General features: G+C 36.0%; 1 protein-coding gene across 2 annotated transcripts in view; it reads right to left on the reverse strand.

Moving 5' to 3' along the window:
* Positions 1–26,172, reverse strand: part of LOC150108851 (helicase ARIP4) — a 619,923-nt gene that overhangs the window by 586,486 nt on the left and 7,265 nt on the right. The window contains exon 2 of one of the 2 annotated variants that reach the window (XM_090403737.1): positions 8,526–8,663. The exons of the other annotated variant lie outside the window; for it this stretch is intronic. The gene's annotated coding sequence lies outside the window, so the exon portion shown is untranslated. The remainder of the gene's footprint in view (positions 1–8,525; positions 8,664–26,172) is intronic. 2 annotated transcript variants of the gene reach the window in all.

Consider the following 26,172-nt stretch of genomic DNA (forward strand, 5'->3'; position numbering starts at 1 on the left):
TCGCCCAAGAATACCAACATTGCCCGCTAGAGGGCACCATCAGGACTTTAGGAGAAATAATAGCTTCATTCTTCTTACTTATTTATTGTTTTTGCTGTGCCTGCGTGCACGTATCTTGTACCCAAGTTCTTGAAAATGGCAGCGTGATGTTGCCGAAATATAGAAATATATTAAAATTTATTTTAATGTATAGCCTAGTACGTTGTAATTTCCTGAAATAATATAGTGAAAATGCAGAACCAACGTCTAAGCCTTTCCACGAGAAAGAGGTATGAGTGTATATTAAAAACAAGGATATTAGGAAAGAACTTGACATTGTCAGCCGCCAGGAACGTGTTAGCGGAGCTAATCTAAGGTGGTATGGTCACTTAAACAAAATGAAAGAGGTAAGATTAGCAAAACAAGTGTTCTCTGCCAGGTTGGTAAGAAAAAAGACCCAGAGGAAGACCAAGATTTAGGTGGATTGATACGGTAGAAAGTGCCTTAGAAGATAGAAATATATGATCTGATAATGTTGGAGTCTTGACAGGTAACAGACTGATTTGGAGGAAAATTGTAGATAGGAAGTTAGTAATGATAAAATTTTTTATGTAGTACTACACCCCTCGAGAGTACATATCAGGAATTTGATGATGATGAGACCAAACAAAGAATTTTTTTAAGCCAATTCAGGCCTCCATCTGAATTCTGGCCGACTGGATTTAACCAAAATTTGGTAATTGCAATCCTTTAAAAATTTGTCAAACCATACCTTTTAACCAGAGTTTTTTTTGTTTTTTTTTTAATTGAACTAACTACAGGACCATAAAAGGACAAAGAATGCTGAAATTATATAATGGCATAACTTTCTTCTAGCTAGAAAGAATTAAATAAAATGAGTGATTTAGGATAAGCAAAAGAATATTTTTAATGCAAATTCCACTGTTAAAGTTTGTTAACCTATTGCACATCATATTGTGTATGGGAAAAGGTTAGATAATCATAAAATTCTTCTCTAGAGACCAAACAGAATTTTTTTCCAGCCAATTCAGACCTCTAATAAGCAAGGTGTCATTTGGTACCTAAAAACATTCACAAACATCCATGAGCACAGCCTACTGGTTGGAGAGCAGATGCACTATTCAATCAGATAAACAAATACCCTTAAATTTAGATTCAATCAGGAAGTTTTTAATGGCAAAATGATTTGAACCTCTATTATTGAATGAATGAAATTTAGGATTTAGAACCGTATTAAAATCTGTCAAATCTTTTAAATATTTATATTCAATTGGATGATTTACTGTAACATGGCAAAACAAAATTATCTATATAATGTATAATAAATTAAACCAATCTCAGTTTAATACACCTGACAGATTTTTATATAGTACAACCACTTGATAGAGTTCCTTGAATAATGTTAACCTAGTTACAAATATAACAGAAATATCAACAACTGAAAATTAAACTCTAGTTTTTTTAATAATGTATAATGTATATAATCAATTACAACAGGTGCTAACTCAATATAATGTGGCTGAATTGCTATGATACTGGGAAGTAACTTTCATTGCAAAGATGCCTATGCTGCACCAGGTAACAATTTTATAGATGAAGAGTTATTTATTAATAAGACAAATTAACTTGAAATAAAAAACATAGCATGCTGTTTGCTACTGTAAAATGGATCTGAGGAAAGTCGGTCTACAACTTTTGAGATGCCAATGATTTGAAGAGAACTGCAGATCTATTAAAAGATCATTTAATAGATTGTTACTTCTATTTAACTAATGTATCAAGAAAAAAAAAAAAAAAAAACAAGCATCTGATATTGTACCAAAACTTAGAATCTGCAATAAAAAAAAAAGTGCCTCACTGTTCAGATCTTCAGAACTTTCTTCACTGTTATTGCAAGATACTGGAATACTAATGGATCATGAACTTCTGTTTCCAGTGTGAACAGAAGGTCATCATCAGATGAAAGTAATGATGAAGTTATAACAAAACCTCTTTTGACTTAACAGAAGAAATTAAGTGATCTATTTAAATTCATTTAAATAAAACCTGAACTGTTCAGATCTTACTTTCAATCATGGACTTTTCAACTGCAGTAATGGATATGTTGTAAGAAACAGGAAAAACATTCCTGTTTCTTACAACACGTGATTGAAATAAACATTAGAATCTGTGACTGACAACATAAATGGCCTTTTAAGAGAAATGGCAATGCTGTAGCCAATGAAGTTTTAACTGAGGCTCGGCTATTGCCGTTACCCAGCCATGACTAGAGCCTTTAGCTCAATAACACTCCATCCACACAGATTTTTTTCAATCACGTGAAGGGATGAAGAATTATGTTAGTTGAAGGAATGGCATTTGTTGCACTCATCTGTGGGCTATTTTAAAACACTTAAAAGCAACTGTAAAAAAAAATCCTCAACACTTTTTGTTACATGCAATCAACTGAAAGAGACTTGCAAGATATCCAAGTTAAGGAAGTAATCTGACACATAATGATCATCAATGAATATTTCTGGTCATTTAAAAGTTATAGCATTAATGGCAAGTATACAAGGAGAATTTAAAAAAACTGTTGTTATAAGAGTAAGGCAAAACAGAACATTATGTAAAGAAAATATGGACTTCTTGAAAAACTCAGCTAAGCATCTGAGCTGACTACAAGAAAATATTTGTCATCAATGCATATTAATCGAGTCTCATGAAAATCTTTGTTATAGCACTGGACAAAAATGTATCTGCATTCCAGTAACTAACTGCAAGATTTCCAAAAATTTCAGAAGCCAAACTTAAGTATGGCATATTTTTGGATCTCAAATTATGAAGTATTAAAAGATGGATACTTTATTGTTTAATTGTGTGGGGTTCCCCCCCCCAAGTCCTCGACTGTCCCTTAGGGCTGGTTGAGCCCTTCTAGTCAAGGATTAATTATATATTTTATGACTGTAGATCCGTATGTGTTCATAGGCTGGTTTGCCTGTTCTGAGGGATGAAAAACCCGAGTTTTCAGGTGAAAAAAATCTCTACCTCCATGAGACAGGCTAACTCATCTTTAGTTGAAAGAGACCAGATAAAAGACCAAACCAGATATTCGATTCCAGTCCAATCATGAACTGGAATCGAACCCAGGTCTTTCCGACCAAAGGGCTTCGTTTATATCAACTGAGCTACGGAGGCACATGGATAATTCAAAAAGTCTCACTAAAACAGAAGTCTAAGATCATTCAGAGATATTACTAAAGAATTTGAGGTAATAATGATCAAGTTAAAAATTATGACAGGATGAACTTCAAAGTGCCACAGAATGCGATTCAACATATCATTGAGGATTCATTCCTTTCATTTCAGCCTGGATTTCTTTCAAAACTTTCATGAAGTGAGGCAGAATGAATATTTCCACCAGGACAGTGTGTTAATGGAGCAAATATGCCAGGGAATATGAAATGATAATTTCATGTAAGACCACTCAATTTCTTTCAAACACAAAGGTATACTTGCAAGAGAACACAAAGGATTTATAAGCAGTTTTAGCTTTGTGTGTATCTTTAACTTTTCTTTTTTTTCTCACTTATCATCAATTTCCTGATATGTACCCTCAAGGAGTACAAAGACTACTGTAACTGACAGTACTAATTCATTTTACATTACTAATAATCTACTATCAACAATCTTCCTTTCCTTCAAATTAGTCTAAGCATTCCAATACTGTCATATCTAATATTTCAGTCTGCTAAGGCACTTCAGAATGAATCAATCCACCTAGTTCTTCCTTCGGGTCTTTTTTTTTCCTAGATTAGCCCTGCTCACACATTATTGTTTACTAACAGTGTTCAGTTTGTTTCTAATATCTTCATTTATAATATTATTCTGCATTAATGCTATCGGTTCACTTCCTTAACTTTCTCAGAACCCTCATATCTGTGGTCTCTAATCTTTAATCAAATGCTTTATATCTAACCCTCAGATCCATAAAACACTGTAGGTAGTGTTTGAAGATTAATGTTTTGGTTAATTTCTCTCTTATTCCAAATAAATTTATTTGGAATAAGAGAGAGAAATTACCATACCAGCTTTACTTATTCTGTTGTCTATTTCCAAATTTAATTTGCCATCTTCACTAAAAACTGTGCCTAAATAGCTAAAATATTTTACACTTGTTTTATAGATTCTCCACTTAGAATGCAGCTAAAGTTTTCTATGTTCCTTCCTGTTTTAGTAGCTTTGGTTTATTTATTGCTGCTTTTCATTCCAAATTTGTTACAGCTGTTACTCAATTTATTTAGAGAATCCTGGATACTTGCACTGGATGTGTTCAGGAGTACAACATTATCTGCATAAAGCAAAAAGTTGGATCTCTCCAATTCCAATACAAGGTTTAATGCTACTTCCTTTCAGAACACAATTCATATAGATGATGAATAAGAATGGAGACAATATGCACCCTTATCTTACACCTGATTTTACAGCAAACCATATTTCATGAGGAATTTGCATTCCTCTTGAAAATGTTCTACTACTGTTCTGTCACTACTTGTTTCATTTAATTAGTCTTTCAAAGTAATTACTCCAGACACCCAGAATATTTTTACCTTCAGTTCTTGTGTCACCCTTATCATTTCTGATTCCTTTTGTAATACTCATTTCAAAGGTTTGTCAATAGACTCCAGAACATTTTCCAACCTGATATTTACATCTATATTCCACCAGTCATTCAATGACTTTCGTTTAACTACTTTTACACATGGCTTAATACTCTTACATTTTTCTCTGTATTCTTTTAAAGCACCTGTGGCATTATTTGCTAAGAGGTTTTGGTATGATCTCTTCTTTTTCAGGCTGCTCCTCCTTTATTCATAACTTATTCACAGGATTTAAAACCAGCATGTGACAATGAGTAAATGAAACAATTGAAATTGTAATGGACAAAAGATCTAAAGTCCTAATTTGGCACCCTCTGATGTTATATAAAAAGTAGTAGTATAGCTGTGTAATACACAGCTCTACTACATCTTTTTATACAATAGATCTAAAGTCCTGATATGGCACCCTCTAATGTTGTCTAAAGTTATTTAAAATTTGATTTCTAATGTTGTTTAGAACAAACAAAATGCTTATCATACAACCATGCCTTAAACTTATTCCTGTTTCTACACTCACCACATTCATATGCATTTTACTCATCTGCCATTATCCAAGAAATAAACTGCTTTTCACTTCACTGCCCGCATTCTCATTATGTTAAGTAACTTGCAGGGAATGCCTCTTATTCTGCTCCTCTCTCTCTCCCTCCACCCTATGAAAAATATCTTCTGTATCATATGGTGCAAACCTCCTCACCAACTCATGTCTCAAACATATCACTCCATCTGTATCCCAGACTGCAGATAGCATTCTTCATTTGTCTCCTTATAAGAAATGTTTCTGAGACTTGACACTAAATTAGTCACCCTGCTTTGAACCCTTTCTAAAATCCTTTCCATCCTAAAAAACCAAGTGACTAAATCTGTGTACAGTTATCCACAAATTGCCTGGTCAAAGCGTTATAGAGTGAAACTAAAGTATCTTTATATATTAATGTCTTATGAACAACAATGGATTATGGCAATGAGCAGATTGCTATAATCTACTGTTATCCTCAATTCTTACATGTGGACCTTAAATTTCAGGTCCTTGTCTACCATCATTGCTAGGTATCCCATCTCTTCCACCAAATTCAATATGCAGGATCCCATCTTTTCCTTCCAAAATCTTATGCTTTAGAAAGTTAACATGGCTTGCATCCTCAGAGCCACAACATCCACCTTACTCCTCATAGTTCTCTTATGCTTTGCATCATCTGTAAACAACTCCATGTTCCCATTTAGACCTCAATATAATCAACATGTAAATTAAACAAAAAGTTCTAAATTCAAATGGCACACCAATACAGACATATTTCTCTTCCAGGATATCCCTATATCCCTCCCCACCAATAAACAACTCGCTAACATTGTACTTTTAAATAAATCTACTTCGAGTCCTCAGAGACGAAAGAAATAACTGCTGTAATAAACTATATACTAAAATCAACAACAACAACAAAAAAAAAAAAAAATACCCATGGAAACAATTGAATTCTCAATGATGCTATAAATCCCACTGGTTTCCAATAAATTAAGGAACAATGAGAAAAATTGCTATATCTCAAGGGAAGAAAAAAAAATCTGAAAGTCAGGTACATTATATAAAAAGTGATGCCAAGTCTAATTATTGTATACAAATAAACAGAGCTCAGCAGCAATTTTCTTCTTCTTCTGCAGCTTTTCCCATTTAAGTAGGGTAGCTGTTTGTGGCGAGTCGCCTCCACAACCTCCTGTCTTGGGCTGTAGCCACATCCAAGTTCTTCATCCTCAGGTCCTCCTCCACCATCTCCCTCCATCTCTTCTATGGTCGCCTGCACTTCCTCCTCCCCTGCACATCCATCTGCATGACCTTTCTTCCCCCATACTCTTCCTCATCACATGACCAAACCATCTCAACCTTGCCTCCTGTATCTTTGCTCCTAAGTTCGTAACTTTCACCATTCCCCTTACATAGTCATTTCTCAGACGATCCTTCCTGGTCACACTGCACATCCACCTAAGCATTCTCATCTCTGCTACCTCCATTCTGCTGATGTTATTTTTCCTCAGGGCCACAGTTTCCATAGAAAACGTCATAGGTGGTCTCACTACTGTCCTATAGATTTTGCCTTTTAGATTGATCGGCACCTTCTTATCGCATAGCACTCCAATCATCTCTCTCCAGTTCCTCCATCCTGCATCCCACTTCCTTCTCAGCCTCACCATCCTCTTTCATTGTTTAACCTAAGTATCTAAAGTCACTGACCTTCCTGATGACATTTCCTTCTAGCTCCAGATCTGTCTCCTGGCCTGCCATCCACTTTGCAACACATATACTCTGTCTTACTTCTGCTCAGTCTCATACTCTCTCTTCCAGTACTTTCCTCCAACCTTCCTGTTTAGCTGCCACTTCTTCTCTTGATTCTGCACACAGCATGATGTCATCTGCATACAACATAGTCCAAGGGGCGTCTTCTCTCACCACCTCCATTACAATATTAAACAGGAACGGACTTAATGCTGACTCTTGATGCAAGCCAACTGTCACTGGAAAACTTTCTGTCTCTCCCAGGCAGGTTTGAACTCTTGTCTTCACATTTTTGGACATCTCCTGCACCAACCTGACATATTTCTTCGGTACCTCCTTCTCCCTCAGCAGCAATTTTGCAATAGCAAAATTCCATGGCTGAAAGCCATCATTTAACTGATAAATTCAGGTGATGAGCCATTGTAAGACTAGAGGCCTGCCAAAGTGAGGTGGACGTATACAGATGGTTGCATATGAGTTGTTCTGTGGTTCACACACTGTGGAACAAATTGAGAGTAGCAACATCGTGTTGCTACTCTCAATCTCCTTTCTCAAACCTTGAGGGACTTAGAAAAGCTTTGCTGGAGCAATGGTTATTATTACAAACTGACTCCTGGACACCATATTAACAGTATGAAACATCATTGTGAGGGCTGTAATGCTGTAAGGGGTGATCACATTCCTTATTAAGGTGCTTCGTGAAGGTGGTCTATATTCTAGGTGACTTGACCAATTCAAGGCATTCTCTGATCTGGTGAGAACCATTGACACATTATCACCTCCCTAATATCTATGAAAGAGATACTAATGGTGGAGGAAGTGTGATGGTTTGGGGGGACACTGATCTCTAGGTGCTTCTAGCAGAACTATGAATGCTTTCTTATAGAAATGAGCACCTGGACTACAAGTTTGTTCATATGTGGGTACAACAGGGGGAGACATCCTACAAGACAATAATGATCGTCATCAAGTAAAGTTCATGGACCAATATCTTCAAGAAGGCTACTGTACATATGAACTGGCAAGTCAGATCTCCTGACTTTGATCCTATTGAACAAGTCTGGGATGCTCTAGGTAAGTGTTGCTACTCTCAATCTTCCTTCCCAAACCTTGAGGGACTTAGAAAAGCTTTGCTGGAGCAATGGTTATTATTACAAACTGACTCCTGGACACCATATTAAGAGTATGAAACATCATTGTGAGGGCTGTATTGCAATAAGGGGTGACCACTTTCCTTATTAAGGTGCTTTGACAATCTTATTTTGATCTCTTGTTTTAGATCATTGTCTTCATGTACCTGTTTGTTACTGAATGACACTATTTTTTGTGGATGCTTTTTTATTATTATTTTTTATCATACTGCTTTTCACCAAATTGCATCAAAATTCATCATATAGTTTCGTGATGTTTTCTCTTTGTTCCTTAAATTATGGATACCAGCATATGTAAAAGATTTTTGATGATTGGGTACAATTTTTTATGAAAATAGCAAACTGTATAAGCAGACAGACAACAGGATATGTAAGACTGATGGCACTAGCTGAATATATCTATATGGAACAAGAAATGTCTAGACAGATCAGTGAAAACAGTAGTATACTATCAACTATACTTACTTAACAGATAGCATCACTGATTTTAGCACAGCCTCAGAACAGCCTCAATTCATTGAGATCTGGACTCCATGAAGTTGAAAAGCATCTCACAGGAATGCTGATCCATGCAACCCCAGATGCATGCTTAGGGACAGTACTCTATTTTCAGGGGGGGGGGAATAAAATGAAATAATAAGGAATTGCACCTTCATACATATTTACTATATTCTAAAAAAGCTTTGCTATGAAAATGCTAAACTATTTAAGGAATAGAAGGAACATTTAAATTATACAGCTTAATTACTATTAGCATGTTGACAATTAATTATATTTAGTAGTAGGTGTTCACAGATCTCCCAGTTTGATCATAATATGATAAGTTGCAAGAACAAGAAACTTGGTAAATACCTAGAACAGAGAGGAGAAAAAGTGAATCATAGGAGAACAAAGAATTTTTTTTTAAGGTTCTATTTCTTCTGAGATGTCCCTACTGGAAAGGAGCTGAGAGGAGATCCATAGTTGTTTCTGAAGATGCAAAGAAAGGCAGGGCAATCAGAGTTACTGATATACAGCATTTGCAGGGTGATTTGAACAGGCTGGAAGTGTGGGCATATGATAATGGCAGTCAACTGAATGTTAGTAAGTATAAAGTTATGCACTTTGGAATGATGCGATATCCAGCAGCATATTATATTATTATTATTACATGGGTACCTCCATGGAGTCCTAAGACTCATCGTGGGAGGCCCAAACTATCAACACAATATCTATCCTACCTTTCCTTAAAACCATTAATAGACAAAGCACTCAAAGCTGGCTCAAGCAACTGATTTCATTCATCACACTCTCCAAGTGAAAAATCTAGTCCTCATACCCTTGCTAGCCACATTGTTATCCAACTTCCAGGGATGACCAATTTTTTCTGTCCCCTCTAGCCAAGTGCTGAAACATTTCCCCTGCGTCAATCCTATAAAAGCCTTTAAGTAACTTAAATGTTTCTTATCATGTACCCCCCCCTTTTTTTTTTCACCTATCAAACAACTTTGGCAATCCACAAACCCTCAATCTATCCTCACAGAAAGCATTCCACAGACCATTCACCATCTTGGTCACTCGCCTTTGGAACCTCTCCATAGTATATTGAGGTACATGGATTGCAGACTGATAAACAGGAAAAGAGGGGTGATATGATAGAGGTCTATGAACTTCTGATAGGGTGTTATATGTTACAACTGATGAAATTATTCATTACAAGGAAGGTAGGAAAAGAACAAGGGGGAGGAGGGGGCATCTGTAGAAATTATGTTTGTGTGCTGTTAAGAAAGGGAGTAAGAGCAAGATTTTTCTATGGTAGAGCAGTTCTGGTGTGGGTGAACTATGGTCTCCCTCAATGAGTCCTTGACTCTCTGGATAATAATAATACAGGGAATAGTAATAGCATTGGCATAATCTGCATGTTGAGAGATATATGAAGAACAACTATTTTGTTATTTTTTTGGCATTGTAGCCATTAGACAAGAAGATCTAGCAAATAAAGGAGAGCAGCTGCAAGGGAAGTCTGGATGGAATAGAGGTTGGAGGCTCTGTTGACAATGGTTTTAATAACACCATATTTGAAAGAGTTTGAGAACAGGAATCAAACCTTGGAGATTCAGTGGCAAACTCTGAAGGAAACATTGATTGATTCTGCCAGAGAGGCATGTGGTGAGGTTGTGTGCAAGGATAAAAAAAAAAAAAAAAAATCAGAACTCCCTGGTGGACACAGGAAGTTAAAGAGGCAGTGAAGGAAAAGAAGAAAGCATATCAAAAGTTTCTGGCAAATAAGTCAGCTTTTACTCTTACAGAATACACAGACAAATGTAAGAAAGCTAAACAGTGTGTAAAACTAGCTAAACAAAAGTCATGGGAGGACTTTGGCAAGAATATAGAAAATAAATATCAAGAAGGTGGCAAAATATTTTGGAGGTTGTTGAAGAAGCTTAGGAATGGAGGAAAGAGTGCTGTAAAAGGAATTAGAGATGATAAAGGTGAAATGAAAACAGGAGAAAAAGATATCCTTGAAGTATGGAGTAATTACTTTGAAAAACTGCTAAATGAAACAAGCAGTGATGAGAGCACAGTGATAAAAAACACTGACCAGGCATGCAGTCAGGAATACATATCCATACTTGAAGTAGAAAAAGCCATCAAAGGCTTGAAATGTGGAAAGGCAGCAGGAGTAGATGATATTCGACCAGAAATGCTGAAGTATGGTGGTATAAGAGTCTTACAGTGGCTGCACTGCATAGTTCAGAAAGCCTGGACAGAGGGACGAATTCCTGATGATTGGAGTAGAGCTCTCATAGTACCCATATATAAAAAGGGAAATAAAACTGAATGTGAGAATTACAGAGGTATTTCCGTAATGAGTGTTCCTGGCAAGATCTATGCAAGTATACTTGAAAAATGGTTGAGAAGAATTGTGGAAGAAAAGCTTGGTGAAGAACAAGCTGGATTCAGGCCAAATAGAGGTTGTCAGGATCAGATCTTCACTTTACAACAAATAGTCGAGAAAGCATGGGAATATAACAAAGATCTGTATTTAAGTTTTGTCGATTTGGAAAAGGCATATGACAAGGTGCCAAGAGAGAAGCTATTCAATACGCTGCAGTTATATGGTGTCAATGGGGCATTATATCAAGCAATACTTAGTTTTTATTTGAGTTGTGAGTCAGCAGTTAGAATTGAAGGAAGTACAGGAAGATGGTTTAATGTTAAATCTGGTGTCAGACAAGGATGTACATTATCCCCTCTGTTATTCATTATCTATATGGATCACATTATGAAGGAATAGTATTAAACCTGATATCAAAATTGGAGATGTTAATGTCAGCTCTTTGCTTTATGCGGATGATGTTATACTTCTAAATAAATCCGCTACAAGTCTGCAAGATTCTCTGACTAAATTAAATAGCTGTTGTAATAGATATGGTATGAAGGTCAGCAATAAAAAGACAAAGACAATGAAAATAGGCAGAATCATTGAAAATGTCAACTGTGTTGTGAACGGAGAACCTGTGGAACAAGTAAAACATTTCAGCTACTTAGGCATAATTTTTACTGAAGATGGTAAACTAAATACAGAAATAGACAACAGAATCAGCAAAGCTGGTATTGTGGGAAGTCAATTGAATAAATTCATATGGAATAAGAGAGAAATTAGTTGGAACACTAAGTTAGCTGTATAAAAGACAGTGTTCAAACAAGTTTTAACTTATGGATCTGAGAGCTGGGTCAGAAGTGGAACACTTGACCAAACTCTAGAACCGTAGATATGAGAATCCTGAGTAAGATTATAGGCGCGAACAGATGGCATCAATGTCAATATCATATTAAAAATGAGGATATTAGGAAAACTTGACATTGTCGGCATCCAGGAATGCGTTAGCAGAGCTAATCTCAGGTGGTATGGTCACTTAAATAGAATGGGAGAGGAAAGATTAGCAAAACAAGTGTTCTCTGCCAGGTTGGCAGGAAAACGACCCAGAGGAAGACCAAGATATAGGTGGATTGATACGGTACAAAGAGCCTTAGACGATAGAAATATAAGATCTGATAATGATAATATTGGAGTCTTGACAAGTAACAGACTGATTTTTAGGAAAATTGTAGATAGGAAGTTAGTAATGATGTAATTTTTTCATGTAGTACTGTCATATCCTGTACACCCCTTGAGGGTACATGGCAGGAATTTGATGATGATGATGATGATATTGTTGGAAAGTATCTTGATAGAAGGTTTGACAATGGCAGTACCAAGAGATGTTTTTCAAATTGTTCCATATAGAAATTGGCTAGAGGAGGAGAGAGCCCATGGATGGTATGTATTACACGTGTAAGGCAGGATAGTATACAATGGTATATTGATACCATACGTTGGATATTTTTTTTAAAAGTTTTTTTAATAATTTATTTTATTTTTTAAAAGATATGGATGATTTCCTTTTCTTAAAAGACAGAGATCATATCATTAAAAAAAGATGTTTCTTAATGGTGTGATATTCCCTGTTTGAATATCTTAATGATATTCAAACAAGGAATATTAGGAGTAATTCTTTATACAGATATCATAATAATCAAATTCATAATATGCATCCTTAAAGGGTGTACAGAATACTATGATAGTACAACATGATTAAGGTAACATTATTACTAACTTCTTATCAACAAGATAAGAAGTTAGTAACGAGATTTAGGAGTGTTGGTAGATAAGGAATTGAAATTTAGGGGACACATTGCAAAAGTGACCAAAACAGCTCATCAAATCACTTGGTTGCTGAAGAATACGATGACAAGCAGAGACAAGCAGGTTATTGTTCCTCTGTATCGAGCCTTGATAAGACCCCATCTAGACTACTGTGCTCAGATTTGGTCACCTAGGTTTCTTCTTGATGGGGAGGAGGTGGAGAGGATCCAGAGGCGAGTGACCAAGATGATAGCAGGTCTGTGGAATGAACCGTATGAGAACAGATTGAGGATTTGTGGGTTGCAAAAATTAGTTGATAGGCGGAGGAGGGGAGATATGATTGAGACATTCAAATTACTGAAGGGTTTCTATAAAATTAATTCAGAAGATATTTTTGAGAACAGGGCTGGTTGTGGGAGGACTAGGGGACATCCATGGAAACTGGGCAAAAGTGTGGTTAGTAAAGGTGTTAGAGCTGGGTTCTTTACTTTTAGAGTAGTGAATGAGTGGAATGCGCTCCCTGAGTCTGTGGTGGATGCTGTGACAGTGAATGAGTTTAAGGCGAGGTATGATAGATACTGTATGAATGTCAAATAGTTGTGATGAATATGATTTGGGGCCTCCCTCGATGAGTCCAATGACTCCCTGGAGTTGCCCGTAATAATAGTAATAATAATAATAGTAACAACTTTCTTCCAAATCAGCCTAATATTTGTCAGGATAAGAGTATTCCAATTTTTAAAAAAATAAATAAATAAAAATTGCAAAATTTGTTCATTCCATTTGGAAAAAAATAACAAAATTGCAAAAACTGCAATTCAGTTATTACATCAGTTATTCGGGGACCACTTATGGGTCAAAGCTAGATGAGACCTCCACGTTGCATTATAAGAAAGCTCTAGTCAGTTTTTCTGAGCTAACATTCAATACTCACTTTCTCACAGTAAGTAACTGTGGATACTGAATGAATGAAGAGAGGATGCAATTTGTGATTTTGCTGAATAATTGTATACTTATTGAATTATACAATTCAATTATTCAATAATTATACAATTATTCAATAATTGTATAATTATTCAATAAGTTTTGAATAATTGTACCCTTCATTAGCTGGGCACCAACATACAAAGTGTGAGCAGAAAAAGATGTGGAACTGACAGAAGAATTAGACAAGTGCAACATTGACATAAGGGTGTAACCAAAACAGGTAAGATTCTTCTAAATAACAAATGCAAGATGTTACGTTCAGGCAATAATGATCAGGGAAAGGAAGGCATAATTATAATATTCAACACTAAACCGTGAACATAATCTCGAATGGTGGCAATAACATGAAGTAGGGTGATGTCGGCAAACATCGAAATGGGGAACTGGACAGTGACACAGATTAAAATATTAATCTCTACTAAGGATTAATATTTTGGAGGAAATTTTTTGAGTCATTACAGAAGACAGCTGATAAAAGAAAAATTTGTCCTTGTTGGCAATGTAAAAAGCAGAGTATGAATTTAATAAAAAACATATAGAATTGTTAGGGTGAAATTTGGAGTAAAGAGTAAAGCTAATAATAACGGTAAGAATCCTGAATTTCTGTTTGGAGCATCAAGTAGTCATTAATAAGAATATATTGCAACATAAAGACATGACAAATTCAAAAAGGAAGAAGACAAGGATTAAGAAAAGAATTTTAAACAAGAAGTGATCACCATTTAGTTTGGAGCAAAATGAAACTGAATAACATAATGAAATTAGTTTTAAAAAGAATAAAAGTTTTCAGAGGCAAATAGCAGCTTTAAATATCTAAATATTTTTGAAGAAAAAAAAGAAAACAGTTTGAAAACAATAATCAAATCTTGAAGACTCAGCGGCAGGTAGAAGAAAACCGTGACTGATTCAGTCAGAAAGTCATTGATGAAGTGTCTGCAAGGATGGAAAAATCAGAACTCCATGATGAACTCAAGAACTTAAAGAGCAGTTATGGAAATTTTGTCAATAGTTGCTAAGAGTAACTTGGCATGTACTCTGGGAGAGAACATGGAGAAAAATGTAAGAGAGCAAAGCAATATATAAAGGTATCCAAACTAAAAAAGTCATGGAAAGATTTAGGTAAGAATAAAGAAGATAAAAATCAGGAAGACTGTATAACATTCTGAAAGCTATTGGCTAAAGGTGACATGAAAAACTAAGATAATAATATTTTGGATGCCTGGAATAATTATTTTGAAAGACTGCTAAAGGAAACAAGCAGTAACAGCATGAGATAGAAAAGCCATTAAAAACCTCAAGTGTGAGAAAGCAGCTGAGGTAGATGATATTCAAAGAGAAATGCTCAAATATGGATGTAGAAAAGTTTTCAGGGGCTGTGATGCATAATTCAGAAGGCCTAATCAAAAAGATGAATTCTGAATGACTGCAGTAGAGCTTTCATCATCATCATCTTCTTTCTCAGCCATTTTTGATCCACTGCTGAACAAAGGCCTCCTCTGTGATCTTCCAATTTTCCTGGTGCTCTGCTTCTGCCATCCATCTCATTCCAGCCAGTTTTTCTATTTCACCTGCCCATCTTGTTTTTGGGTGTCCTTGTCTTCTCTTTCTGGTTGGTATCCATTCTGTTACTTTCCTGGTCCATCTATTGTCATTCCTTGAGCCAGATATCATACCTATCTCCATTTGGATGTTTTTACAATTTCTATTGCATCCAAGACTTTTGTCTGTGATCTGATCTATTCTTTCCTCTTTTTATCCATTAGTGCTATTCCTAGGATGATTCTCTCCATTCTTATTTCCATCACCAGTATTTGTTTTTCCATTTGTTTAGTTAGTACCCAGGTTTCTGAGCCATAGGTGAGTACCGGTAATATGCATTGATTGAATACTTTGCTTTTCAGGAAGATGGGTAAGTTATTTTTGAAGATGTAGTTCAATTTTCCAAATGAATATCAGACTAACTGTATTCTTCTTTTAATTTCATTCTGTAATCCATTTTCAATCAAAAAGTTGCCCCAAGTACACATAAGAGGAGACTATTTCTATTGGCTCATCATCAAGTTTTATTGTTTTTGCTCTTAAGTACCCATTGAACATAACTTTTATTCTAAGAGCTTACAGTACTATCTATAAAAAAAAAAGGGGGGGGGTAAAAAAATTACAGAGGAATGAATTTCCCTACTTAGTGTTCCAGGTAAGAATTATGCAAGCATAGAGGAGAGCTTGGAAAAGAAACTTGACGAACAAGCTAGGTTCAGGATAAATAGAGGTTGTCAGGATCAGAATCTCATCAAAAGAAAATAGTTCAGAAATCTTGAAAATAAAGCAAAGATCAAAGATTTATAGATGGAAAAGGCTTGTGATAAGATGCCAACATACTATGATTACATTGTGTAAACAGGACATTATATTGGGCAATACACAGTGTAAAAACTCTATGTAGCTTAAAAATACCAAAGTATGCTTTAGGTCGATTTTTACAGAGATCAAGTCCCATGAGAATGTTGTAAAAATAACTGTGTTTGTCTCTGTATATGTTGTGCTAGATATTATTGTAAAGAACCCTTTGGAAATTAACTGTATTTACTCCTTTAACAAGAATATTTTAGAATGTCAAAAACAAAGGCAATGTTTTGCCACCGGAACATTGTGTAATAGCTCTCTATGAGGGCATAAGAAAGGTTGTTTACGAATTTTATGTGCAAGAGAAAGTGCTTACAAGCTCTGCAACTTACAATCAAAAGAGTGCACGGAAGAGAACAAAGAGCAGGTTGAATTTAAAAAAGATGAAAGAATCATGCCAAATTCTTGGGGGGTTACAACCCTTTGTGAGAGGTCTCAGAGAAGGAGTAATAAAAAGGGACAGAGCCGAGCAATAGGGGCTTCCAGTCACCGCCAGAGAGAGCTTCCAGATTGCCAGAGATAAGGGGCTTCCAGTTGCTGAGAAGAGAGAGGTTTCCCATTTGAGAGTCAAAAGAGAAAGTTAACAGCAGTTACAGTTATTGGAGGTGGCAATTAGAGCTATTGGAGATGGCAGATAAAGGAGCCAGTCATCCAGGCAGTATGGCAAGCCCAAGAAGGAGAAAAGCTGATGTAGATGTAAATTACCCGAAGCAGCTTCGCTCGGAAGTTTTTTTTCTCGACGTGGGAGAACAGCCTTTTGCCGGAGCTGTACGAGTACCGCAGATCACAGTCCACAGCCCGCTATTTTCCCGATGAGATACTGCTGATGCCAGACATTCCTGAAGGAAGCTCGAGATCTGAGATGAAAGAAATGCCATAGAAACTTTTGTGCAAGACTTTTGACTGAATGTGCAATACAGAGCCTTTGTATGTTCCATAATTTTGTACAATTCCTCTTATAGTATGTTATAGATGGACTATTAAGAATTTGTTTAATAGTAATAAGAAGTGTCCTTAAGAGAATCAATTGGCACGTTGGAAGTTGATATCAAAATTGTAAAAATAACTTAATAGAGAGTTAGCTAAACTCTTTGCGAGTAAACTAGAAGTTTAATAAGTTGAATTTGTAAACAGAGAGTAAATAAATTTTTGAGTTAAAGAGATTATTTAGTGTTGAAGTAAAAGGGTTCTAATTTATGCTAGTCTAAAGGACAGATAGAGAGAGTAACCTCCCTGTCACTTAATTTATCTACTTTATATTTATTGTAAATAAATGTGTTTTATTTAGATGCCAACAGAGTGCTGCTTGATCTTTATTTTACAACTGCACTGTTCCTAAATAAATCGGACTTGTGAACGGGAAACAACTAAAGTAATAAAAGCGCAGTTTAAGTACTTACAGAACCATGACTGTATATATAAACTTTGTTGAAGGAACTCATGCTAGTGAGAGAGGGAGAGAAAGAAATCTACCAGACGTATTACTTAGTCTTCTGCCGATAATAAATAATACTGATGGCGCAGTCTTACAAATAAATTTTCAGTGTTCTTAGGCATACGACTAGTAAATACGGAAGGTGGATAAACATGTAAGTGAGAAAGGTTACGTACTGCTAATTAGTAATAAAGAATAAAAGAAGATATTACAACAACACAGCAGACAGACAGTAACTGTTACAACGGTATGTTTAATTTGCAAGTCAGCAGTTAGAATTGAAGGGAGTACAGAAAGATGGTCTGATGTAAAATGAGATACGAGAGAAAGACACATTATTTCTTTATTCATCATCTAGAGAGATAACATTATGAAGGAAAGTTAACATTCAGCCTGATATCAGAACTGAAGATGTTAATCTCAGCTCTTTACTTTATGCAGATAATGTTATATTCTTAAATATATCCAGTAGAAGCCTGCAGGATTCCTTAACAAATGTGGTAAGAACATCAGCAATAAAAAGACAAAGACTATGATAATAGGCAGGAACAATGAAAATCTTGACTGCAACCTGAATGGCTCACCTATACAACAAGTAAAACAATTTTTAGCAAGGATGGCATATGAAAATACATACAGAAAGACATTTTGAACTGAAAGATGATGTTTTTAAAAGCAATTAGGAATAATTGACTCATTATTATTATTAGTGTATATTTGATTATAAGGGTTGTTTGTTGGATTGCGTAGTTCTTAAAGCTTTTATTTTTGCTGTCCTATAATGTAAGTCATGGCACTGATGTGTAGAGCAATGGCAGGCAATTTCAACGTGCATGATTTTGTTTGCATACAGTGTATGCAAAATGTATTCACTTCAAAGAATGAAAGATTTGTGGAAAGAGAACAAAACTCAGCAGGTGTGTTGGAGATGTTTCGAGAACAAGTACTAGAAGTGTGGGAAGAGTAAAAAAAATGATAGCAGTGAGTTGAACAACAGAATGCAAGAAAATACAATTGTGAACAGCAAGGTTGATGTTGCATACAGTAAGAATGACAGCAAGAATGAGACTATGGAAAACGAAGAGAATAACCAGATGGTAACAAAAAGATAGCTCAATGACATGGAGCTCTCGACAGAACAAAACATGAGATTGAATGGTTGGAGAAACCTGGTAGATGGCATAACACAGAAGCAAAAAGGGGAGAGAAGTGAGGAAAGCAGAGGATGAAAGAGCAAAAGAGGGACAAATAAGGGTCGAATTTTGTATAGTGATTCCATGATAAGAGGAGTGCTGAAAAGAGTGTGATAAAATCATGTTTCCCTGGAGCCAAGATTAAAGATGATAGCAATGCCATAAGGATGGAGAAAGTGAAGATAAAGGAGATGTTTATTTTGACTGGTAGAATGATCTAGAAGATGATGAGTATGGTATGCAAGAAGATATTAAAGAGTTGCTAGTAAAAGGAAGAAGAACGAGAAAGTAAATATTGCGAGTCTGTTGCCATGGTATGATACGAAGAGCTATATGAATGAGTCAGTACACAAGTCGTGCAGGAGGAATGGAGTGGAGTGAGTTTGATGGGGAAAAAAAAAAAAAAATTATATAAAGCAGATGATTTGCATTTGAATGGATGTCTGTGTGGTTAGCCTGGCTTTTGCGCTTTGCAACCATATGCCTGGGGAAGGAGTGTCCTAGGTTCGATTCCCATTGACGACGCGAGGAGCTTAAGGATCTTCCTCAGCCATAGCCAAGTTAGCTGGTCTTGGGTGTGGACAGCAGGGTTTTTTCCGCCAGTTTATCTGGGGTTTTTCATCCAGGAAGCAGGCAAACCAGTCTCATGAACACACACGGAATACAGCCAGGAATACTGACCCAGCCATAGGCCTGATTCGTCAGCCTCACGGTACCGTATTCGTCAACCATCACGCAGTAAGGAAGGAATTTGAATGGATTTGGAGTTATGAGAAAGTTATGAAAGAAAAGTTATGAGGTGTTTTGAGAAAGTCATTCAGTAAGAGTTCATAGTCAGAATATAATGTGTAGAGTCTGTGAAACTAGAATGTTTGGGATGGGGGGGGGGGGATGCAGGTTAGCATGGGTCCAGGAAATATACAAGTTAGTAAGTAGGAGAATGATTATATGATACTGAATGTACAATAGCTCCCTAGGTTCTTAACTTTAGTGGGCTAAAACACAAAATGTAAGGGAGGTTGTCGGACGAAAGATTTTGCATTTTATGTATACTAATATGAGAAGTAGTTTGAATAATGGAGAGGAGTTTTTCACAGTTGGCTCAACTTGGCCAAAAGTTATAAGCATTATTGAAACTTAGCTGACTAAGGATTATATAGTCATACAGATAGAATGCAAGAGATGGTATTTTCAGAGAAGACAAAGAGAATGGAATTGGAATAATTATTATGGAGAATTTAAACTATAACTGGAAGGAGGAATGTCACACAGAGGCAAGGAAACGGAATTGATAAAGCTGCTAATGACAACAAACAGCAATTAACCTCCTGACCAGGCATTCTGAATTATGCAGTACAGCCATTGTAAAATTTCTATACCTCCATATTTATGCATTCTAAATAAATATTTCTAGTTGCTTCCACATTTCAGTTTCTCGTGGCTTTTTCTATCTCAAAGTATACCAATATGTACTCCTAACTGCACTCCTCTTGAATATCATGACTTCTATTACTCTCATTTAACAATATTTTAAAATAATTAATCCAGGCAGATTCTTTATCTAATTTTTTATGTTACCTTTTGTGTTCTCTGATTTCTTTTCAGCACTTTTTTCTCTATTTTTAAGATTTTTCAATAGTCTTAACACCACTTTGCCACCTTCAAGAGATTTATATTCTGTATTCTTATTAGTCTTCCCATGACTTTTGTGCAGCTATTTTTACACATATCTTAGCTTTCTGGCAATTTTCTCTGCACTGTCTCAGGTTATCTACTGACTTATTGCCCAGGTGCTTTCAATATACTTTTTTTTTTTGTTTTTTAGGACTGCCTTTTCATTTTCTTGAGTCCATGAAATTCATATTTTTCTATTCTTGCAAACAAACTTCACCAACTACTTCTCTGGCTGAATTACTGTTTTCCTCAGAGTATAGCAGTGAGCCCTCAAGGTTTGGTTTTTGCTTTCAAACTGTTTTATTTTTTTCTTGAATAATATATGTAAATTTATATTTACATAAAAGAAATCAGAGAATGATAAAGGTAACATAAAAACTGAAGATAAAGATGTCTGTCTACAGTTCAACCTGAGCTGCTTGACTTTTGATTCTTTTAGACCTTTTATGTGATATTATTATTCTGCTCAAAACAGAACAGTGATAGCTTCCTATTTGAAATACCTCTTGTGTACTCTTGAATATCCTGAATAAACATGAAGATATCACAATCAACAATAACATGTTAACAAGACAGTTATCAAGTTATTTCCTGTCTTCTCTCCATGTGAAGTTGTGCACATCTTCATGTTGGAGCATAGTATAAGTAATGATTAGTCCATCTCCAGATAGAAATATAATATGTATTGCCATTAATAAGCTTTGCTCTTTTTTCCAAATTTTAACAAAACATTTCTGTATGTCTGGTATTAATTTCCTACTCTGCTGTTTAAATCTCCAACAAGGATCACCTTTTCTTTATGTCATTAGCATTTTCTAATGACTTGAAAAATCCTTCTACTTCTCCCTTAGTAAAATTTTCTGTGGAGCCATAGGTACAAGGAATGGCATAGATAGATTTTTGGCATCCCTGGCAAATTCACAGCAATGTGACATTTTTGCCGTGACATTTTGATAAGTGGTAAAATCATAATTAATAACAATAATTCTATATAAAAAATATAAATGAATTGGTTCTAATGTTTATACACACATATATAAAACACAAACTTCACTTACATATTTAATAACAAAATAACACCTATGGTGCTATTTTGGGAGGCTAGTCTCAGATGCTAAATTACCTTGGTACATCCAATCCTGTCAATGATGTCCTTATGACACCACTGCCAAGCATTCCCTATGCTACTAGGCACAAGTAAGTCATATTGTTCAGTTCACCAGTTTGAAATTTTTCCATGTTACTCACCTTGAAATTGCCTTCCTTTCAAAGAGTTTATCTCTGTGCTGAGTGCTGAATTCCATAGCTTCTCTTTTCTTTCCCTCATCACTTATCTAACTATACATCTTACATTATTATTCAGCATAATCTCACATTTTCTTCTTATTTGTGTCGTCAGCATTCTTCATACCATATATCATATACAAGAGAGTATCTTGTATATAGTATCATATACAAGAGAGATAAACCAAGGTGTCCGACAGGGATGTCCCCTCTCAGCAACTCTTTTTAATATCTACTTAAATGAAATAATAATAAAATAGAGTAAAAATTTACACCAAGGAATTAAACTTTCACCTACAGTTAACTTAAACACTCTCCTCTTTGCAGACGACCAAATAATAATTACAAATTCTGAAGATAACTTACAGAAAGCTATTTTAAATCTAAATGAGATATCCAAAGATTATGGTATGATAATATCAACAGAAAAATCAAAAACTATGGCCTTTAAAGGACAAGATCCAGCAAGAACTAAAATAGCAATAGATAACAAGATCAGGTTGAACTGTAGACAGTTAACTACCTAGGATGTATGATCACATATGAAAATGAAAAAGATATAAACGTAAAAATTGCAAAATATTTAAAAATAACAGGTGTAATTAACTCTATATTTAAACCAAACCTAGTTCAAAAACAAACCAGGCTAAAAGTATACAATACATTAGCCTTACTGGTCTTAATGCATGGAAGCGAAATCTGGACAATAAAACAAAAAAGACAAACAAAGATTAACAACAGCAGAAATGAAGTTTATGAGAAAAACTGCAAAGTATACCCTATTTGATCACAAAAGAAACGAAGATATTATGAAAGAATTAAACCAAGAACCAGTAATAGAAAAAATTAAAAAATATAAACATAAATGGATGGAACACGTTCAAAGAATGAAACCAGAAAGATTACGAAAACAAGCCTTAAAGTACAAGCCATTAGGAAAAAGAAAACTAGGACGTCCTCTTAAACGATTCAACGATGACTTCTAAGGCCGGAACAGGCCATGCTAGGCCTAAATCCTTGATACGTATGATGATGAGCATTCTTCGTCTGAGTAACATCAATTATGTTGGTGTAATACTTCTTTAATTTGTTTCCCAGTTTTTTGATACTTATTCAATGCATTTGATGAAAATAGCAATGGGTTGCTTTGTTTAATTAGACAACACTTCAGCCAGAATAGTACTATGTTTTGTCACTATAGAATACAATTCATTTGGTTAAGACCCAAACTGCTACCCTATCCCATCCATGTTTGTTCATTATGTATCCCAATGGGTGGATACCTATTGGTGGGGTTTGGAAACTGAACTGCCAGCATTCCAGAGTTGTGATATTGCCTTAGTCACTGATCTGGATCCTCTCTAGAGTTTACATATTACAAAATAAGTCAGGTGTCCAAATTTGCTTAATAGTCCATGAGTGGTCATATCTATGTTATGCTATGTATATAATCGCAAAACTTGCAATGTATCCTGTGAACTTTGGGCTTTGGTTGATCATTGCTCTCTACATCCCAGGTCAAGTAGCATAGAGAACATGATGTAGGAGTAGAATGCCTTTCTGCAGTGAGTCCATGGAAATGTCACCTAATAATAATAAACTTACACTTTGGATGATCACTGCTCCGTACATCCATCTCCTAGAGCAAAGTTCTATCGATACAGTAACAACCCAGGTCAAGTAGCACAGATGGCAGGTTGTGCAGAGTAGAGTGCCCTCCCACAATGAGCCCCTTGGACTACTTGGAGGTGTCCCCTAATAATAATAAACATATGCCTCTGCACATTAAAACAGGAACCCCACTCTTCCAAGCTAAATCTATATAAATCTTGTGGAAATGATTGTATACTGCAGTGCTCCTTATAACGCTACCAACTTGGCATTATTTGCAAATAAATTGCTCTCGCTCCACACAAAATATTAACAAACAAGTTGAACAATAGAGGCCTAAGAACAAAGTGTATTTCATAACTACTTGTTACCTTTCTTTTTTGTGAGAAGGGACTCTGTAATCAGTCGGAACAACACTGGCAACAACTTGCTGGTCTTGTCCAGAAAACCAACATGCTATCCATCTGATTAATCCATTATCTATTCTCACCTCTCCCAGACCATACACTGACTAACCATGTGGAAATCTGTGAAATGCCTTTGCAAAATATGAGAATGTCAGGTCAACCCTTCACAAACCCATGCTGACCTTTGTAGAGAAATTGAATAGAATATCATTATCATCAAATTCCTGATATTTACCCTCAAGGGATATACTCTAGGATATGATAGTACTACATGAAAATTTTACAGCATTACTAACTTCCTATCTACAATTTTCCTCCAAATCAATCTCTTACCTGTCAAAACTTCAACATTGTCAGATCTTATATTTCTATCTTCTAAGGCACTTTTTACCATATCAATCCACCTATATCTTGGTCCTCCTCTGGGTCTTTTTGCTGCAACCTGCCAGAGAACACTTGTTTTGCTAATCTTTCCTCTCCCATTTTTTAAGTAACAGTCCTTAGGGAGGCAGTTGAATGTATGAATGAATATAATATGCCCGAGCAAATAAGGACAACAAATCAAAGTGGGATAGTTAATATAAGGCATCAAGGTAGGGTTGGGGCTAATGGGGGTCTTAAATTCACTAAAGTACACTAATGCTAGGAGTATTAGGAACCAGAAGGAAGAGTTTTTGGCCATGGTTGGCACTTCCAGACCGCAGGTTATTGGTATTAGTGAATCATGGCAGACTGTAAATGATATTGCTAGTGGGATTGAATGTGATGGGTATAGTGTGTTCAGGAATGACAGGGAAAATAAAATGGGGGGAGGAGTATTGTTGATGATAGCTGATGAGCTACAGCCAAGGAGAATAGAAGTTGAATTGCAGGATAGAGAAAAGTGCACATTTGAGGCCATTTGGTGTGAGATTGTGGCTAGCAGAACTAAATATACAATTGGGTGCTGCTATAGACCAGGTGATGGAAAAGATGGTGGTGACAGTATGCACAAGCAAATAGAAGAAACGAGTGGAAGGAGGGTAATTATTATGGGAGATTTCAACTATGGTCGCATTGATTGGAGTGAGGAGAGGACACATGGGAGGAAGGAATTGGATTTTATGCAGTTATTAAGGGATAACTATCTGCAACAGCATGTAATGGAAAATACTAGGGGTCAGAGAGTGCTTGACCTAGTAATTATATCTGAGGATTTGGCTGTAACAAATATGACCACATTGCCACCAATTGGTGAGAGTGATCATAGGGTCTTGACTTGGGAGGTGGCTAAAGGTGTGGAATTTTCAATTAAGACAGGGTACATGTGGAATTATCGGGCTGGAAAGTATGACAAGCTTAGGAGTTTGATTGGTTCAGTGCCATGGCATGTACAACTGCAGGGACTAGAAGTTGATAGTGCATGGGAGGCAGTTAAGAAGTGTTTGCATGAAGCAATGGCTGACTGTATACCTAGAGTCCGAATAATAAATCAAGTAGAGGTTAAATGGATGAATAACACCATTAAGCTTGAGGTGCAAAAAAAGAAACAACTATGGAGGGAATTTAAGGAGAAAGGTGACCGGCAGGCACATGAACAGTATAAAGTACAGGCGAGAAGGGTAACGAGTGTGGTAAGAAAAGCAAAAAAGGATTACGAAAGAACATTGGCCATGCAGGCTAAAGAGAATCCTAAACAGTTTTTTAATATGTAGCAAGTAAAAGGAAAAATGTACATGGCAGAATGATTTTAAAGAATGCCGATGGTAGGGAGGTAACTGAATCAGTTGATATAGTTGAGTTACTGAGTGAGCACTTTGCAAGTATATATCATCCAGGTGGTGACATTGCAGAAACGAATAAACCAGTAGATTATACGGGAATTGTGGTGAATGAAGTGGAGGTGAGTAGTCTATTGCATAACCTCAATGTCAATACATCCGTGGGATTGGATGGTATACCAGCTTGTGTCAAACGAGAAGTGGCTAAAGAATTGTCAGTGCCTTTGACCATTTTGTTTAATTTGAGTCTCGGATCTGGGTTAGTCCCGAGGGGGTGGAAAGAGGGGAAAATAGTTCCACTGCATAAAGGTGGTTCCAAGACTGCTGTTGTAAATTACTGACCGATTAGCATATCAGGAATCATTGTCAAGGTCTTAGAGAAATTAGTCAAGAAAAGAATACAGGATTGGATAGATGAAAATGGGATATTGTATGGGGGACAACATGGTTTTGTGAAGAGTAGATCATGCCTCAGTAACTTTCTTACATTTTATAACACAGTGACGGCTGAACTGGATAGGGGTAATGAGTTTACAGTGATACTACTGGACCTTGCCCAGGCCTTTGACAGGATACCACATGGAACCCTAATCAGTAAACTGGAGCAGATGGGAATAGATATAGGGTTGGTGAGATGGATAGGAGGGTGGTTGAAGGAGAGATACCAGAGAGTGGTTTATGCAGGAGTG

This window comes from Typopeltis vanoorti, chromosome 2 (genome assembly GCF_054136105.1).
Source record: "Typopeltis vanoorti isolate ZY-2024b chromosome 2, IOZ_Tvanoo_1.0, whole genome shotgun sequence".
NCBI lineage: Eukaryota > Metazoa > Arthropoda > Arachnida > Uropygi > Thelyphonidae > Typopeltis > Typopeltis vanoorti.